Source organism: Oncorhynchus nerka, linkage group LG14 (genome assembly GCF_034236695.1).
Source record: "Oncorhynchus nerka isolate Pitt River linkage group LG14, Oner_Uvic_2.0, whole genome shotgun sequence".
Classification (NCBI taxonomy): domain Eukaryota; kingdom Metazoa; phylum Chordata; class Actinopteri; order Salmoniformes; family Salmonidae; genus Oncorhynchus; species Oncorhynchus nerka.
Window position 1 is genome coordinate 78,684,015 of NC_088409.1, and position 14,564 is coordinate 78,698,578.

The 14,564-nt window shown below is 44.2% G+C and overlaps 1 pseudogene; it reads left to right on the plus strand.

Annotated features, from left to right (window-relative positions):
* LOC115141934 (neurofibromin-like) overlaps window positions 1–14,564 on the plus strand; it is a 133,926-nt pseudogene that overhangs the window by 84,477 nt on the left and 34,885 nt on the right.

Consider the following 14,564-nt stretch of genomic DNA (forward strand, 5'->3'; position numbering starts at 1 on the left):
TGACTGAAATTAATTCCAAAAGATGGCCGCTCTTGTCTTTTCTATCGCACACCTGCTTGCCTACTCTTTTTATTTACAGACTCACACCGACACACTAACTTTCTCTCAACACACAAATGCAGACACGCACTCACAGACCGGCCCAACGATCCACGTCAACCTGACCAGTTGCCATTAGTTTTGGGGGGACTGTTTGATTGCCATATCCATCAGTGTGTATTGAGCCATGGCTTCAGAGTCCTCCACTCTCAGTGTGGGTGTCTTGTCATTCATCCACATGCCAACCTCTGTTCCTCAACACTGCAGCAACAACAGAGGAGCTGGTGTTATTCAACCTCTGTTCCTCAACACTGTAGCAACAACAGAGGAGCTGGTGTTATTCAACCTCTGTTCCTCAACACTGCAGCAACAACAGAGGAGCTGGTGTTATCCAACCTCTGTTCCTCAACACTGTAGCAACAACAGAGGAGCTGGTGTTATTCAACCTCTGTTCCTCAACACTGTAGCAACAACAGAGGAGCTGGTGTTATCCAACCTCTGTTCCTCAACACTGCAGCAACAACAGAGGAGCTGGTGTTATCTAACCTCTGTTCCTCAACACTGTAGCAACAACAGAGGAGCTGGTGTTATCCAACCTCTGTACCTCAACACTGCAGCAACAACAGAGGAGCTGGTGTTATTCAACCTCTGTTCCTCAACTCTGTAGCAACAACAGAGGAGCTGGTGTTATCCAACCTCTGTTCCTCAACACTGTAGCAACAACAGAGGAGCTGGTGTTATCCAACCTCTGTTCCTCAACACTGCAGCAACAACAGAGGAGCTGGTGTTATCCAACCTCTGTTCCTCAACACTGTAGCAACAACAGAGGAGCTGGTGTTATTCAACCTCTGTTCCTCAACACTGTAGCAACAACAGAGGAGCTGGTGTTATTCAACCTCTGTTCCTCAACACTGTAGCAACAACAGAGGAGCTGGTGTTATCCAACCTCTGTTCCTCAACACTGCAGCAACAACAGAGGAGCTGGTGTTATCCAACCTCTGTTCCTCAACACTGTAGCAACAACAGAGGAGCTGGTGTTATCCAACCTCTGTTCCTCAACACTGCAGCAACAACAGAGGAGCTGGTGTTATTCAACCTCTGTTCCTCAACTCTGTAGCAACAACAGAGGAGCTGGTGTTATCCAACCTCTGTTCCTCAACACTGTAGCAACAACAGAGGAGCTGGTGTTATCCAACCTCTGTTCCTCAACACTGCAGCAACAACAGAGGAGCTGGTGTTATCCAACCTCTGTTCCTCAACACTGTAGCAACAACAGAGGAGCTGGTGTTATTCAACCTCTGTTCCTCAACACTGTAGCAACAACAGAGGAGCTGGTGTTATTCAACCTCTGTTCCTCAACACTGTAGCAACAACAGAGGAGCTGGTGTTATCCAACCTCTGTTCCTCAACACTGCAGCAACAACAGAGGAGCTGGTGTTATTCAACCTCTGTTCCTCAACACTGTAGCAACAACAGAGGAGCTGGTGTTATTCAACCTCTGTTCCTCAACACTGTAGCAACAACAGAGGAGCTGGTGTTATTCAACCTCTGTTCCTCAACACTGCAGCAACAACAGAGGAGCTGGTGTTATTCAACCTCTGTTCCTCAACACTGTAGCAACAACAGAGGAGCTGGTGTTATCCAACCTCTGTTCCTCAACACTGCAGCAACAACAGAGGAGCTGGTGTTATCCAACCTCTGTTCCTCAACACTGTAGCAACAACAGAGGAGCTGGTGTTATCCAACCTCTGTTCCTCAACACTGTAGCAACAACAGAGGAGCTGGTGTTATTCAACCTCTGTTCCTCAACACTATAGCAACAACAGAGGAGCTGGTGTTATCCAACCTCTGTTCCTCAACACTGTAGCAACAACAGAGGAGCTGGTGTTATTCAACCTCTGTTCCTCAACACTATAGCAACAACAGAGGAGCTGGTGTTATCCAACCTCTGTTCCTCAACACTGTAGCAACAACAGAGGAGCTGGTGTTATTCAACCTCTGTTCCTCAACACTGCAGCAAAAACAGAGGAGCTGGTGTTATTCAACCTCTGTTCCTCAACACTGTAGCAACAACAGAGGAGCTGGTGTTATCCAACCTCTGTTCCTCAACACTGCAGCAACAACAGAGGAGCTGGTGTTATCCAACCTCTGTTCCTCAACACTGTAGCAACAACAGAGGAGCTGGTGTTATCCAACCTCTGTTCCTCAACACTGTAGCAACAACAGAGGAGCTGGTGTTATTCAACCTCTGTTCCTCAACACTATAGCAACAACAGAGGAGCTGGTGTTATCCAACCTCTGTTCCTCAACACTGTAGCAACAACAGAGGAGCTGGTGTTATCCAACCTCTGTTCCTCAACACTGTAGCAACAACAGAGGAGCTGGTGTTATTCAACCTCTGTTCCTCAACACTATAGCAACAACAGAGGAGCTGGTGTTATCCAACCTCTGTTCCTCAACACTGTAGCAACAACAGAGGAGCTGGTGTTATCCAACCTCTGTTCCTCAACACTGTAGCAACAACAGAGGAGCTGGTGTTATCTAACCTCTGTTCCTCAACACTGTAGCAACAACAGAGGAGCTGGTGTTATCCAACCTCTGTTCCTCAACACTGTAGCAACAACAGAGGAGCTGGTGTTATTCAACCTCTGTTCCTCAACACTATAGCAACAACAGAGGAGCTGGTGTTATTCAACCTCTGTTCCTCAACACTGTAGCAACAACAGAGGAGCTGGTGTTATCCAACCTCTGTTCCTCAACACTGCAGCAACAACAGAGGAGCTGGTGTTATCCAACCTCTGTTCCTCAACACTGTAGCAACAACAGAGGAGCTGGTGTTATCCAACCTCTGTTCCTCAACACTGCAGCAACAACAGAGGAGCTGGTGTTATCCAACCTCTGTTCCTCAACACTGTAGCAACAACAGAGGAGCTGGTGTTATTCAACCTCTGTTCCTCAACACTGTAGCAACAACAGAGGAGCTGGTGTTATTCAACCTCTGTTCCTCAACACTGTAGCAACAACAGAGGAGCTGGTGTTATCCAACCTCTGTTCCTCAACACTGCAGCAACAACAGAGGAGCTGGTGTTATTCAACCTCTGTTCCTCAACACTGTAGCAACAACAGAGGAGCTGGTGTTATTCAACCTCTGTTCCTCAACACTGCAGCAACAACAGAGGAGCTGGTGTTATTCAACCTCTGTTCCTCAACACTGTAGCAACAACAGAGGAGCTGGTGTTATCCAACCTCTGTTCCTCAACACTGCAGCAACAACAGAGGAGCTGGTGTTATCCAACCTCTGTTCCTCAACACTGTAGCAACAACAGAGGAGCTGGTGTTATCCAACCTCTGTTCCTCAACACTGTAGCAACAACAGAGGAGCTGGTGTTATTCAACCTCTGTTCCTCAACACTATAGCAACAACAGAGGAGCTGGTGTTATCCAACCTCTGTTCCTCAACACTGTAGCAACAACAGAGGAGCTGGTGTTATCTAACCTCTGTTCCTCGCCACTGCAGCAACAACAGAGGAGCTGGTGTTATCTAACCTCTGTTCCTCAACACTGTAGCAACAACAGAGGAGCTGGTGTTATCCAACCTCTGTTCCTCAACACTGTAGCAACAACAGAGGAGCTGGTGTTATCTAACCTCTGTTCCTCAACACTGTAGCAACAACAGAGGAGCTGGTGTTATCTAACCTCTGTTCCTCAACACTGCAGCAACAACAGAGGAGCTGGTGTTATCCAACCTCTGATTCTGTGTCTGTGTTTAGGTATAGAGCTGAAGCACCTGTGTCTAGAATACATGACTCCCTGGCTGCTCAACCTGGTGAGGTTCTGTAAGCACAATGACGATGCCAAACGTCAGCGCGTCAGCGCCATCTTGGATAAGCTCATCACCATGACCATCAATGAGAAGCAGATGTACCCCTCTATACAGGCAAAGATCTGGGGCAGCCTTGGCCAGGTGAGTAACCACACACACACACACACACACACACACATTCATACATCCTTGTTGTTTGACCTCAGTGTTTGACTAAAATGTAAATCTATCTTAGAGGGCACATGTTTACTTAATGTACTGTTAAATGTCTCCAAGCCCAATAAAAACGGCCCATGTTGGCTTTCTCAGAGATGAAGGCTTGCAGAGATGGGAGGAAGTCATGTAGAAGATGGGGACATATTGCATTTTTATAAGCACAAGGAATGCTTTATAAATCCTCCAACAGCCTGTTTTTCAATAAAAAAAATGTTTTTAAATATATTTTTTAATTGACAGTATCGAAATGACAGTACTTTGGGGTTTGAAGTGTTCTTCCTAAACAGCATTAGCATCTACGTTGTAAAAGTTTAATGGCTTGTCTCAAATGACTGTAGTATAGACATCTGAATATATCTCCATAGATAATAAACAACACATTCTAAACTCCTCTCTAAATTTTCATAACCATATTCATTCTGGGTGGTTTACAAGTGCACTTTTTGGGGAGAAGGGCAGTTCTGTGTTTCTGAGATATGACCTGTCAATTCTACACAATATATTTATTTCTGAACAGTCCCTAACGTTTAGCCCCACTGAATGCAACCCAGGTTGTATGTGACCTGGTGACCTGACCTGTGACCTCTGCCCTCAGATAACGGACCTGCTGGACGTGGTGTTGGACAGCTTCATCAAGACCAGCGCTACAGGAGGCCTGGGCTCCATCAAGGCTGAGGTCATGGCTGACACGGCTGTGGCTCTGGCCTCAGGGAACGTCAAACTGGTCTCCAGCAAGGTGGGTATCTACACTTTGAGCTAGTTTACGCAGGCTAACACATGCTAACACATGCTAACTGGGCCAACTGTTTTCAATGGCAAAATTGCTAACAGTTAAGTGTCAGTCTAGATGCACTGGGAACACTGTCTTATGCTAACAGACACTCCATGTCAAGCCCAGTGTCCCAACATGGATGACATCACTGTCCTTGTCTTAATGAACCCTCTGGTCGGAGATCGTTTTCCTCTCAAACGCCACAATGTCACTAACTCAAAGTATGCTTTAGAACAACTCTGTTAGAATCTTAATCGCGGCCATTTACAATTCCAATTGGGATTTTCTAAATCATTATTTGGGATTAAGCAAATAAATATTTCTGTATTATAAATATTAAGATGCAAACAGTTTTAGTATGATACAAAGATAAACTCATCAAAACAGTGTCCTAGACACCATATATTAAATGCTGTTTTTAATATAAAATGTCTTTCAAACAAAGACATTTGCATTTAAATTGATTAATCCTTACCAATTTGCTTTAGTTACAGCTTCTTTACACATCATCCAAACTGACCGACTCATCAACCCCATCTGTGAGCTGTTTATCCCAATTGTCCCTCTTACTGAAATAGAAACACACACCCTCACAGCCCAGGCTGACAATAGTAAGCCAGGCCCTCACTCCTATTAAGGCAGACACTGTAAAGCATGGCAGTGAATGGTGATCATTGTGAAGATGTTTTGCTAAGGAACAGCAAACACAGTGCTCTTTTAGTTGAGGTGTCTCAGCACCCATTTTAGTCATTTACATCTATTTAAGTGACTAATCAATGACTTTAAGCTTCACATTTGATGAATCATTTTCAGGGTTTGTATGTTCTGATATAGTAGTCTTAATGTCCACGTCATCCATCAGAGGGTGGGCATTGTTTGGTTGGCATGTTACAGCCCAGCCGCTACTGATGTCATGACAGGCCAGCTATTGGGGACAAAGGGGACTTTGTCTGGTCCCCATGGCCTATTTGTCACCCGGGGCTTGAGCCAATGGTGTTTTATTTACAGATATAATCACTGCCATCTTCTCTCTGCCTCCTATTTCGCCAACATCCCAAAATACATCTGAAGTTTTTTTAGGGATACCGCTCGCGTTTAAAATCAGAATAAGAACAAAAAGATGCTGCTCTTGGCAGATATTAATATTGTTGAAATTAACGTCATCAGGAAGTTAAAATAGTCCAGCACAAAGTATATGATGTCATATCACTGACTCTACCTTCTAATACCGCATATTGATTGGCTATTTCCACACACCCTCTGACCAGGTGATTGGCCGGATGTGTAAGATCATCGACAAGACGTGCCTGTCTCCCACGCCCACCCTGGAGCAGCACCTGATGTGGGATGACATCGCCATCCTGGCCCGTTACATGCTGATGTTGTCCTTCAACAACTCTCTGGACGTGGCCACTCACCTGCCCTACCTGTTCCACGTGGTCACTCTGCTGGTGGCCACCGGCCCCCTGTCCCTCCGCGCCTCCACACACGGCCTGGTCATCAACATAATCCACTCTCTCTGCACCTGCTCCCAGCTCAACTTCAGAGGTGAGGAAGCACACCGTATCTACCCTGCAGACTATATACCATCTGTAGTTAAACAGCATACCCTTCCCTGGTCATTAATGTGTATGGATGCCACTGGGCTCCCTTGCTAGTAAGATAATTGAAAGACCCAATGTAAGCACTGCATGCAGTGAACCATGAAACTACTCAATAGAGGTCAATGTCTGTTATTTATGTTTGTTTAAAACAGTTTGCTATAGATATCAGTGTTCAGGGTTTCTCTTTCAGAAGAGCAACAAGTCATATTTTCCTCTTGTCATGATCTCTTCCAGAGGAGACCAAGCAGGTCCTGAGGCTGAGCCTGACAGAGTTCTCCCTGCCTAAGTTCTATCTGCTGTTTGGCATCAGTAAGGTCAAGTCTGCTGCGGTCATCGCCTTCCGCTCCAGCTACCGCGACCGCTCCTTCTCCCCCGGGTCCTACGAGAGGGAGACCTTCGCCCTCTCCTCCCTGGAGACCGTCACTGAGGCCCTGCTGGAGATCATGGAGGTGGGGGAGACACACACACACACACACACAGGCATGCTCACACACACACACATTACATACTATACTATACTATACATTATACTATGTACCGTCCAGAATACAAGCAAAATACCAATATCTGACTGAATATGTCCTCTCTTGTAGGCGTGCATGAGGGACATCCCAGCGTGCAAATGGCTGGACCAATGGACCGAGCTGGCTCAGAAGTATGTCAGATTTCTTTTGAGACATATTCACTTTGACCACTATCAATGAATGTCTCTCAGTGCATTCGGAAGGTATTCAGACCACTTCACTTTTTCCACAATTTGTTACGTTATGGCCTTATTAAAAAAAAAAAAAATCCCTAATCAATCTATACACAATACCCCAAAATGACAAAGCAATAACAGGTTTTTAGAAGTTTGTGCAAATTTATAAAACACATAACTGAAATATCTAATATACATAAGTATTCAAACCCTTTACTCAGTACTTTGTTGAAGAACATTTGGTAGCAATTACAGCCTTGTCTTCTTGGGTATGATGCTACAAGCTTGGCACACCTTTATTTGGGTATTTTTCCCGTTCTTCTCTGCAGATCCTCTCAAGCTCTGTCAGGTTGGATGGGGAGTGTTGCTGCACAGCTGTTTTCAGGTCTTTCCAGAGTTGTTTGATCGGGTTCATGTCCGGGCTCTGGCTGGGCCACTCAAGGACATTCAGAGTCTTGTCCCAAAGCCACTCCTGCGTTGTGTTGGCTGTGTGCTTAGGGTCTTTGTCCTGTTGGAAGGTGAACATTCAGCCCAGTCTGAGGTTCTGAGTGCTCTGGAGCAGCTTTTCATCAAGGGTCTCTCTTTACTTTGCTCCGTTCATCTTGCCCTCAATATTGGCTAGTCTCCCTGCTGCTGAAAAACATCCCCACAGCATGATGCTGCCGCCACCATGCTTCACCGTAGGGATGGTATTGGCCAGGTGATGAGCAGTGCCTGGTCTCCTCCAGATATGAAGCTTGGCATTCAGGCCAAAGAGTTCAATCTTGGTTTCTCAGACCATATAATCATGTTTGTCAGACCAGATAATCTTGTTTGTCAGACCAGATAATCTTGTTTGTCATGGTCTGAGATAGGGTTGCATATTTTGGGGAATATTCCGTGGTGGAAACTTCCTGTGGGAACATATGGGAATTAACGGAAATATATGCAAATTAATATGAATTGTTTTTTTGCATTAGATATATTTACCATATCATATGGAGACAAACATAATTGCAAATGATAAAAATCCTTCCAATAGAAAAAAGAAAACGATTAAGTTACGAATAGAACTTAATTCATTAAATGAGTTCACTCTTCACATGGGATGAACTTTAATTAAATGAGTTGACTCTTCACATGGGATGATTTCACTGAACAACAAAATGGATTGTTGAATGATCCCCAATAATCTATCACATCTCCCAAAAACGTTTTCAACATGAATCTGTAAAATGACAGTCTAGAAACTAAAGCTTAGGTTGTCTTCCTCTCAGGCTTCCATGTATTCTGCCTGGACATCCTCAATGTCGACCTCTTGAACATCAGACTCTGAGGCCTCATTTTCACTGTCACTTTCCAACCTTGTTGAGGATGGCTTGTTGTCAGGTTGAAAAAGCCTCAAATTTGCCCGGATGGCCACCAATTTTTCAACCCTTGTATTGGTCAGCCTGTTGTGTGCTTTGGTGTGTGCATTCCCAAACAAGGACCAGTTGGCTCTGAGGCGACTGATGCTGGTGGGATTTGGAGGATGATGGAGGCAACAGGGGAAAGAGCCTCCGATCCGCAAAGTCCCTTCCACCAGGTGGCTGATGAGATATGTTGGCACAACTGCCATATTGCATCTCCATCCCAAAGCCCTTGTACTTCGCCAGACTGCAAAGAGCCTTTCCCTCATCCAGGCCAAGGTGGCGAGACACAGTTGTGTTGACACCATATGCCTTGTTGATCTCCGCACCAGACAGGATGCTCTTGCCAGCATATTTGGGGTCCACCATGTACGCTGCGGCGTGTATGAGATTCAGGCAGTAGTCTTCACTCTTTTTAATGTATGTCAGAATCGCAGTTTCCTCTGCTTGGAGCAACAGTGAAGTGGGCATGGCAGTTTGGATTTCTTCTCTCACATCTGCAAGCAGAGTCTGAACATCAGACAGGATGGCATTGTCTCCCTCAATCTGTGCAATGGCTACTGCTATAGGTTTCAGGCTGCTTACCACTCTCTCGGCAGACTGTGATATGGCCATTTCTTGGAGAGACTCCTTCCCCTCCAGGAGACTGTCAAACATAATAACAACACCAACCCAACGGGTGGTGCTGGGCAGCTTCAATGTGGTGTTCTTATTCTTCTCACTTTGCTTGGTGAGGTAGATTGCTGCTATAACTTGATGACCCTTTGCATACCTAACCATTTCCTTGGCTCTCTTGTAGAGTGTGTCCATTGTTTTCGTGTGGAGCATATTCAATGCATGAGCAGCACAGTCAATGGGTGTGATGTGAGGGTAGGACTCCTCCATTTTAGACCAAGCAGCCTTCATGTTTGCAGCATTGTCTGTCACCAGTGCAAATACCTTCTGTGGTCCAAGGTCATTGATGACTGCCTTCAGCTCATCTGCAATGTAGAGACTGGTGTGTCTGTTGTCCCTTGTGTCTGTGCTCTTGTAGAATACTGGTTGCGGGGTGGAGATTATATAGTTAATTATATCATCATATACTTTCTCTTCCAATACACATGGCCTGTGAGCATCAGAGGTGAACCATTTGCATACACAGCTCAAGCAAGACATTCATCAGCATTTCTGACTACGTTCCTCCATTGAGTCAAAAAAACTGTTGCTATCGATAAGGTGTCTGATTCATCATTTTCAACTCAAATAGAAGTGGAGGGACTTTTGTCAGTGGTTGCTTGTTGTGAGCGCAGAGGGAACTTAATGCTCTTGGCCAGATGGTTCTGCATCTTTGTTGTATTTTTCACATATGATTTGGCACAGTATTTTCAAATGTACACAGCTTTTCCTTCTACATTAGCTGCAGTGAAATGTCTCCACACATCAGATAGTGCCCGTGGCATTTTCCTGTAAAGATTAGAAAAAAACAAATACAATTCCATGTACAGTTAAATTGTTAAGCAGTTAGATTAAACAACTCCTTTGTAAGATAAATGTTTCAAATTGAAACATGTATGGAAACAGGTGAATTAACACTCCTCAGTTAGCAGGCTCAAGCAAGCTAAAACCAACATGGTAGCAAAAACTAATTAGCAGACATTTTTAACAAGTTAGAAATTATTTAAACACACTTTGTTGTAGGCTACTATTTACTAGTTAACAAAAAATAATGTATGTTCTATAAAATATATTTACCCCACCCAGTATTGTAATCCAGATTTAACAGAAAGCATGTAGTAGTGTGGGCTCAATAGCATCTCATTATTGTGCAAGATCTTGAGAATCAGCTGTACAGGCATGGAAGAGTGCACTGCACATGTAATGGAAGAATGCACTGCGCATGCAGTGTGTTGCAATTCCATTGAATTGGTGATAGTTTAATCAAAATATGCCACAAGACCTAGAATTGCCTTGTGTATCCCACTTTTTTTAATGAATTTAAGCAAAATTCCCAAAATTCCTAGGCTTAACTTCCCATGGAAAATCTCCAGAACAATTCCGGAAATTTACCTGAAAGTTTTCAACCCTTTGCAACCCTAGTCTGAGAGTCCTTTCGGGGCCTTTTGGCAAACTCCAAGCCGACTGTCATGTGCCTTTTACTGAGGAGTGGCTACCGTCTGGCCACTCTACAATAAAGGCCTGATTGAGGGAGTTCTGCACAGATGGTTGTCCTTCTTGAAGGTTCTCCAATCTCCATAGAGGAACTCTGGAGGTTTGTCAGTGACCATTGATTTCTTGGTCACCTCCCTGACCAAGGCCCTTCTACCCCGATTGCACAGTTTGGCCGGGCTGCCAGCTCTAGAGTCTTGGTCAGGGACCACTTCTTCCATTTAAGAGTGATGGAGGCCACTGTGTTCTTGGACCTTCAATGCTGCAGACATGTTCTGGTACACTTCCCCAGATCTGTACCTCGAACACAATACTGTCTTGGAGCTCTACGGACAATTCCTTCGACCTCATGGCTTGGTTTTTGCTCTGACATGCACTGTCAACTGTGGGAACTTATATAGACAGGTGTGTGCCCTTTTTAAATCATGTCCAATCAATTGAATTTACCACAGGTGGACTCCAAGTTGTAGAAGCATCTCAAAGATGATCAATGGAAACAGGATGCACCTCCGCTCAATTTCGTGTTCCAATAGCAAATGGTCTGAATACTTATGTAAATAATGTATTTCTGTTTTTTATTTTTAAAACATTTACAAAAATGTCTAAAAACATGTTTTTGCGTTGTCATTATGGAGTATTGTGTGTAGATTGAGGATTTTTTTTATTGAATACATTTTCTAAGGTTGTAATGGAGCAATGTGGACAAAGTCAAGGGGTCTGAATTCTTTCTGAATGCACTGTATATACACTCTATTGTGCTCTTCTCAAATGCCACCTATGTCGTCCACCAGGTTTGCGTTCCAGTACAACCCGTCCCTGCAGCCCAGAGCCCTGGTGGTGTTTGGCTGCATCAGTAAGAGGGTGACCCACAGCCAGATCAAACAGATCATCAGGATCCTCAGCAAGGCCAGTCCCCTGCTCAGCATAGACCGGGTGGGTCTACACACACACGCTGTTGGAGAGTTTTAATGAGCAACTCTGTCTTACAGAATTAACACATATACACACACGCACACACACACACACACAGGCTGTTGGAGCGCTGAGTTTTAATGAGCAACTCCATCTTCCAGAATTAACACACACACACACACACACACACACAAACATTGAGGGGTGGTAGTGAGTGTATTTTACCTTTCCTTAGCTCAGTCTGCCAATTTTTGTCTGGCTCAGTCTGTACAGGCTAGGCTGCCTGTGGGTGCTATCTGCAATATGTGTGAGCTCTATCTGCAATATGCAGAGAGCTAAGTGTTTATGAGTGCACCAACCCACTAATCCAATGGTTTCTAATCCTCTAGCTAACATTATGGATACTATGATACACTCTCTCCCTTTTCTTCTCTACCCCACTACTATCTCTCCCTCTCGTTTTATTTCCTCTTTTTCATTTTCGTTCTTTCTTTCTTTTATCTCTATCTCTCACCCCACACCCTCTCTCTTTCACTCATCCTCTCCTGTCCTCTTCCTCCACAGGGGCTGGAGAGCTGCTTAAAAGGACCTGATAACTACAACAGCCAGGTGTTGATTGAGGCCACAGTCATCGCTCTGACTAAGCTGCAGCCCCTTCTCAACAAGGTACACAAACCGCAAACACAGAACACATGCAATGCATAATGTGATTGTCTGTGGTCTACTGCTTGTCAAATTAAAGTTTTTTTGGTCACGTACACAGATTTGCAGATGTTATCGCAAGTGCAACAAAATGCTTGTGTTCTACTATTCAATAAAGAACCCAGCTGTAAGTTGTTGGTTCGTGATTTTTAATAACAATTTGGAATCGGAGGAAGGCTAGATTTGTTCTTTGTTATCTTAATGTGCTTGGTGCTGTTCCCGTATATAATGTATGTAACCTCATGGGTTATACTGTATGCTCCTCCAGGACTCCCCCATGCACAAGGCTGTGTTCTGGGTGGCTGTGGCTGTGCTGCAGCTGGATGAACTCAACCTGTACTCTGCTGGGACGGCCCTGCTAGAGCAGAACTTGCACACTCTGGACAGCCTGAGAGTATTCAACGACAAGGTAACAGGCAGACACTCACTCTCAGTTCAATGACAAAAATTAAACATATATTGACACTATTTATTTGCTGAATACACCCCCCCCCTCCTATCAAGAGTCCAGAGGAGGTGTTTATGGAGATCAGGCATCCTCTGGAGTGGCATTGTAAACAGATGGACCACTTTGTGGGCCTCAACTTCAGCTCCAACTTCAACTTCGCACTGGTGGGACACCTGCTGAAAGGTAAGGAGAGGGCACAGGGCACCTGACTACATCTTGGCCCTAGCAACTCCCCTTCCTGTGACTGTACTGTGTATCATATAAACCACGGCTTCTCTGTCAATATTTCTTAAGTAAACATTCTGAAAATAAACATTCTGAAAATGTTTGAATTTGTTTGGGTCTAATCTACCTAGATAAAGGATAGACGAAGTCGTTGGCCTGACTTGCCGAGCCACTAATGAAAACCTGTCTTCCCACTCAGTCAGAGTCCTGCAGTGACAAAGAGCTTGGCAGCAGTTGTTGGTGTTTTCACTTGTCTCTGTAGTCTGTACTTGTCACTAGCTGCATTTAATGTTGTGTACTCTGTAGACCTTGATGTGTTTTAATGCTAACTGTGTTGAATTAATATGGCTATGTTACAATCTACCAAGCAACAGTGGAGTGGTGTATGGCTAGGACTTACGTGCCACTCTGTTTCCCTTCTGTGCGTGTCAATGTGAAGGCTACAGACACCCGTCCCCCACCACGGTGGCTCGTACGGTGCGTATCCTCCACACGCTGCTGGCCCTGGTGGGAAAACACCTCAACTGTGACAAGTTTGAGGTCAACAGCCAAAGCGTGGCCTACCTGGCAGGTCAGTTCCAGTCACAGTCCTACACACTGACTCCACTCACCCACACTTTGTGTTGACTCACCAGACCTTCATTTTTTGTCAACTCACTGGACCTGCAATGTGCTTTTTGGATAGCAAGCAGTGCGTTGTTTTACAAACATGATTTGTTAAACAGATATGATACTCTGTCATGTACTGCCCCCCATTGTTGGAGTTGATTCCCTGATGCCGCTGAGGCATTTTAAGACTGGTGTTAAATTCATTAATTGAGGATTGCAGTTGTTCCCATTGATGTAATGGTTTATTTGTTGAAAGTGTACTATTGTAATTGTACCCTGTAGTCTATCTTTATTCTTATTTTATTTGGAATGTTTATTTTAAAATATTTGTGCTCAGGGCACAAACCTACAAGCCCTTAACCAACAGTGCAGTTTTAAGAAAAAAGAAGTGTTAAATTATTGACTAAATAAACTGAAGTAAATAGAAAACAGCAACGAGACTATATACGGGGTACGGATACTGAGTCAATATGCGGGGGCACAGGTTCGTCGAGGGAATTGAGGTAATATGTACAGTACCAGTCAACAGTTTGGACATAACTTCTCATTCAAGTGTTTTTCTTTATTATTACTGTTTTCCACATTGTAGAATCAAACTATGAAGTAACACATGGAATCATGTAGTAAACAAAAAAGTGTTAAACAAATCAAAATATATTTTACGTTTGAGATTCTTGAAAGTTGCCACCCTTTGCCTTGATGACTGCTTTGCACACTCTTGGCATTCTCTCAACCAGCTTCAAGAGGTAGTCACCTGGAATCCATTTCAATTAACAGGTGTGCCTTGTAAAAACTTAATTTGGGGTTTTCTTACCTTCTTAATGTGTTTGAGCAAATCAGTTGTGTTGTGACATGGAAGGGGTGGTATTTAGAAGATAGCCCTATTTGGTAAAAGACCAAGTCCATATTTTGGCAAGAACAGCTCAAATAAGCAAAGCGAAACAAAAGTCCATTATTACTTTAAGACATGAAGGTCAGTCA